Source organism: Cryptomeria japonica, chromosome 9 (assembly GCF_030272615.1).
Source record: "Cryptomeria japonica chromosome 9, Sugi_1.0, whole genome shotgun sequence".
Classification (NCBI taxonomy): Eukaryota; Viridiplantae; Streptophyta; class Pinopsida; order Cupressales; family Cupressaceae; genus Cryptomeria; species Cryptomeria japonica.
The window spans coordinates 238,684,663-238,690,662 of record NC_081413.1 but is presented as its reverse complement, the minus strand read 5'-3'; positions in this window follow the sequence as shown (position 1 = coordinate 238,690,662).

The window sequence follows — 6,000 nt, the reverse complement described above, 5'->3', positions numbered from 1 at the left end:
GATTTTGAAATCTTGAGTATGGCGCATTTTCAATTACTTCAGCTCTGTGTTAGGTCTTAAGGGTTTAGGGTTTTTTAATTTTAAATCACCTAATGTATGATAAAAACCCTCTGGTTTCTATTCTTTTGTTAGTTTATCCACTTAAGTAATGGGTCCTGGGACCATAGGAAGTGTCCCCCCTTGTTTTTTTGCCTAGGCAGTCATGTGAATTAATCGCAAAAATTTATGCCTTATGTGTTTTCCTCCTAAAGTTGTTGGGCCTAGTAAGTAATGCACATCTCACAGATGGATCTGTGGCTTTCCCTATTTTGCTAGGCAAAGTTGCGCGTGGTTTAAAACCCACGAAGTTGCGAAAAGGCTTTGCGTTCTAAAATGGCAATTTTAGTCCGGTCTAAAGAGGTCTCATATTGTCCAAGATCCAATGGCTAGCGTTATTTCGCAGCCTGAACCTGCAAGCGAAATACCTTTCGTGAAATGGCGAAAGCGTTTGGTGGGACCCTACATGCGAGAATTTTCTAAGTGACTAAAAGGTGATCAAGTCCCTTTTGATCTGACGGTTCGCGTTATTTCGCAGGATGAAAATGTGCGACAGTTATCTTTCGCGAAGTTGCGAAATGATCCGGCATTCCATGTAGACAGTCCAGCTGGTCGAGAGGGCGAGAAAGATGGTGGCACGTGGCATAGGATACAATAGTCAGCAAGCTGGGTCTAAGAGCTAAAAGGTGGGTCCTAGAGGTGAGTCACGCCGTGGGGTAAGAGGTGACGTGGCCGATACAGGTGGTAAGAATTAATTGGAACCCAGTGTTTTCTCTCGGCAAATGAAAGACTGACATGTCAGCTCTGAAAGTAATTAGATGCCAGGTGTTTGAAGTTGAGTCGGAGGGCCCACGTCTGCCAGAGTCTGTTCAGATGGTTAAGCACCGAACAAGTAGAAAATGATCTGATGGCCCGCGTGATTTCGCAAGGATAAGATGCTCGTGCTTTATACCCTGCGAAATGGCGAAAAGGTTTTTAGTCCCCAAAGGCAGATAAAACGTAAGGTTAAAAGAGGATCGACTTTGTTTTGATCCAACGACCGACACTGTTTTGCGGCTGCAAGATGCTTGAAGGATATGCTTCGCGAAATAGCGAAAGTAAAAAGGGTTCATCCAGGTGTCATGATAGATGGTGACGTGTCTATAGACACGTAGTTTTAGAAGAAGTTATGGGCCCACCAAGGTGAAACCAACGGTATAAAGGAAAGACACGCGGCCGACGTTGAGTTGAATGTGAAAGGTTTTTCAAAGCCAGTAGTTGAGTGCCACATGGTAGCACGTAGCCAATAAAGAAGCCGGACCCAGCGTGGAGCCAAGGCTGTTAGTCAGTGTAATGACCGATCAGGTTTCTTTTGATCAGACGGTTGGCGCTATTTCACAGGACTAAACTGCTCGATGGTTATGCTTCGTGAAGTTACGAAAGAGCGAAAGGAAAGAATTGTAGGAATGTTGTGGCCCGTTGGAGCGAAAAATATGAATTCTCCCATGAATTCAATTTTGAAAGGACGACCGAAGCATGCGGAATCAATGTTGCAGTTAAGACCTTGGGTACAATATATGATTTCCCATCAATTGGATGAAGGTATCTTTTTAAAGAATTATTGCAGAGGAGCAGATATAGAGCTATTTTCTTGAGATACAGAGCAAGTCAATTCAGTTGCAGAGCAAATTCCTTCGACTTAAGAACAAGTTTTTTCATACTCTTGTGTAGCAATTTCTGTGTGGTGTGTTTTAGATAAGATATTGATTTGTCACAGAATTATTTGAAGGCAGTATTCATTTCTTACGTTTTCAAAATGGCACCTAAGAGAGAATTTTCTAGGAAAGTCAATTATCCGGAAAGAGCTATCTATGATGATTTTCTTGAACAGCTCACGTTGTCAACTAACCAAGCATCGAAAGCAAAAGAATTGGTGCCTAGAGCTCCCCGTTTGAAAGTAGGCGAAGGACTGTATGACAAGGGTAACTAGTTGAGAGACCCACAAGTCGGATTGTCTGGGTTGGGGTTATTTAAGGTTGGATTTGGAATGAGAAATTCTCCAGCCCTGCAAAACAGTATTTGGGAATTAGATGCTGGGAAGTTGGTAGTCCTAGGGGTATTTATGGATATGGATTTGTTGACCCAAATTGCACTTAACTATGATCCAGTCACAAGAAGCATTCAGGACATAAATGGAAAAGCCCTTATTGAGATTAATACTGAAGAATTCAGAAATGCTTTTGGGCTCAATGAGTTTACAAATTTACGGGAACCCATAAATTTCAAATCATTAGCTCAAATTTATAGTGCACAAAGGAGTCATCTTAGGAATGGGCTTCTCAAGGAATTTTTTGTGAAGATAGGCGGGTTAACATTTGTAGGACTCAACATAGAAGAGCCCTTTTCATTGAGTATGTTCACCCTTAGGGCTAAGGGAATGTATTGGGCACTTTGCCAAGTTTTGGGAGAAGATGCTGAAGCAAATATGCCCAATCACTACTTGCTAATGATTGCTCAGATTTTGAATCCTTCTCTTGCAGTAACATTTGACTATGCTTCCTTCATTGTTGATGCTATCCATGGAGGGTTGATAGGAATAAAGAATGGAAAGGTGGATAGGCCTTTCAGATGGTACTCACTCCTGATGAATCTATTTCTTTTCAAAGGTGGTGGATTGGACCTTGTCAAAGAGAAAGAAGGAGAAAAGATGCCAGTACAACTATGGAGTACTGTGTTGTCATGGGATAGAGAGGATGCCAGTTTCTTGAAGTTTGATAAATACTTTGCATCCAAGATTAGGACTCTCCTCTGCTCCAAGAACCCAAGAATCCCCAAGGTTCTTTTGGAATTCATAAGACCAAAAGAATTTGCAGAGAACATAAAAATTGTTCACAATTGGGGTGACATTTATCTGTACCCAGTGTCAACAGTCTTCAGAGTTTTTGGTTTTAGAGGCACCCCATTCTTGTTACCCTATCAGGTCCCTCTCAAAGTGGGAATTGCAGAGATCCTTAGACAAATTGGTGGTGTACAAGAGGCAGAACTGATAGGCAGGGGTAAAGGGACTATTTTCCCTACAGTTACCATAGCCCACCAATTTGTAATAACAAAAGGAGGTTGGAATTGCTTTGAGGATTTTCTCAAGCCTTATCATTTGTCTACTGCAATATCCAAGTGTGTTGACCCAGAAGACTTCTTCAACGACATGTTTAGAAAGAGAGCAACGTGCAGAGGTAGGCCCCATCAATTTCAGTTTCTTGAAGATCTCATCAGAAATGAGTTTGATCTAGATGAGAAAGAGCTGAGAAAGGAGAAATGGGTGGCTTATAAGAAAGCCTTAGATTTTGTGCATTAGTTTTATGCCCGCTATGACCCATTGTCTAGCTTTTTCCCTTTGGAGGAGAAAATAAATTTTTTAATTGTTTGCTTTGAGGATGTGATGCAGACCCTGAAGGAGAAGAGGGAAGCTGTGATTAAAGGCAACTCTGAAAAGGCAAGAGTGGTCCTAAGTAGGTCTGCCTCCACAAAAGCAATCCCTCCTGGTAATTACACCCTGCACAAGAAATCTAGTTACAGTGTGCTAATGCCTACAACAGGGGAGCCCTCTACCTCCAAAGGAAAGAGGAAAATACAAGATGTCATTGACATCCAAGAGAGCCCAAAGAAGCAGAGAGTAGGGAAAGAAGTACAATCTGATACACCTTTGTATTCTCCATCCCAATCCCCTATCCACATAGGAGATGAGTAGGCAGTAGCTGAGCAACTTCTACAATTAGGTAGTGTAGGAGAAATTGCCTATACATATGATGAAGTAGAGGAGGGTATGCCAGAAGAACCCCTTGCTGTTGAAATGAAGATCACTACTACTGAACTCAAAGGCCAGGAGTGGGATCCTGAGATTAGGCAGGCAAGTAATGATTTCTTGGCTGACAACAATTTTGTCACATCAGGAGCATTTATGCAATTTATACGGAAACAAAACATAGATAAGTACAATGCTAGATGTGAAAAGAGAAAAGGTGAGCAGCCTAATAAAAATCCAGCCCTAGTAGAGGAGGAAATAAAACAAGAGATGATGGAAGAATTCAAGACCATCACCCTTGAGCAGGGGAGAGATATGGTGGCACAAGCTGGAGTGCTTATTCTACCTGAGTGGGATATAGCAGATGCCTTGGTACTAGACGCAGTGAGAAAGGAGACCAAACCCATGGAAGGAATTACTTTCAGTAAGGATAATGTTGCACTTGTCATGTGGTCGCTCAAGAGAAATGAGAATAAGAAAAAAAAAGATGCCCCAGGGTCAAGTTGCCTTGGTGGAATGATGGTGAAGAGAGTGCAGAATACAGGGGTGTTGGAAGCTGCTAGCATTGTGCTAGAGATTGCAAAATTTAGTGTTGCAGTAGCAAAAAAGGAAGCCAAGGAAAAAGAAATCCTCCAAGTCAAGTTGGAGACAATTTTGAAGGCCTACAACAGTGCTAAGGAGGAGGTAAGAGGTAAGGATAGCATCATTGCTAAGCTGTAGAGCCAGTTGACTGGACAACACCATCAAGGTGAGTCTTCAACACTGATGATCTCCTCTTCTCCTGCAAGACCTCCACCTACTAGCCCTATCATTGAGTTCCCACCATCTCCAGCACCCTCCAGCTCTCAAATGGTTGAGATTACTCCTTAAGAACTAAAAAATTTAAAACAAGCTCAGGCCTTGTATGGAAAGAAATATGAGGAGAGAGTAAGGGCTACAATTTCCAGTTTTGTAGATACAATGAGTGCCTCATTGTTATATAATAACATAGGCAAGATTTTGGATATGAGGAATGAGCTCAATAGGGATAAGGCCATTTTGGCACCTATTCTTGACAACTGGAAGCCCAGAGCATAGGACTTGGAAGCTATTTGTGTATCTTATGATGAAGCTGGGGCTGATCTTATCATTAAATCCATTTGTGACACTGCCAAAGATCAAGTAAAATTGGCAAGAGAGGTACACAATGCTGACAGGAAGATCAACCTGTATAAAAAGGAATATACTGATCAAGTTTTTGAATTGATTCTGGGAGTTTTTGCTAGCCCAAATCAACTAAAGGACAAACAAGTATGGCTTAAAGAATTAGAGGCCAAATTGTCAGCGAGAGTAAAAGGAATTGTTGATTTAGATGATGCTTCTTTTTTTGTTGTAACAATTCAGGAGATAGAAAGAGTTAAATCTCATTATGGTTTCCTCAATTTAGAGGTTAACAAGATGAGGAATTCCTGGAAAAGGTTGACCAAGGATAAGACAAAAGTGATTGATTTCACATGGCCAACTTATGATGTGTACAATGAATGGATAACGAAATATGCCATCCAGGAAGTAGAGCAATTAGAGGGCGCTCCGGAACAGTTGGAAGAGGTTACAACTGGACAACAATTTGAAGAAGCTGCAGGAGTCGAAAAGGACTTGTAACTGTTTTGTAAAAGGCTTTGTAACTTCTTTTGGAAAAGAAATGGTTGTAACTAATTCTCCTAGGAAAGTCCGAAGCTATGTGCATCCATATTGTTATAAATGGATACCGGGACTATGTAGAAAAGGATCGCAAAAGAATTGTAAGAAAACGCTGCAGAAATTTATCTGAGCTTTTCTGAGTTTAATGGGGAATATTCAAAAGCTTCTTGTAATACTTTTCTGAAGATAATATCAATATACAGACCATCGGTTTTGAGTAAAGCTTTGTGTTGTCTTCGAATGTGTTTACATTTATTTACTGTTTCATATTGAATAATCCAGGGTTATTTTGTTTGAATAGGGGTTGCAAGGCAACTTTCAGTAGATGTGTTTGCTACCTTTTCTCTTTAGGAGGGAAATTAAATATGCAGGGATTACTTCTACCAGTAAATTACCTGTGAGACATCTTGAATCTTGATGAGCATAGTTTGATTTGATATGTATAAATTCTCATGTATGCTAGGCATATATATAGGGATTAAAAGAGGCCGAGCCAATGGGAT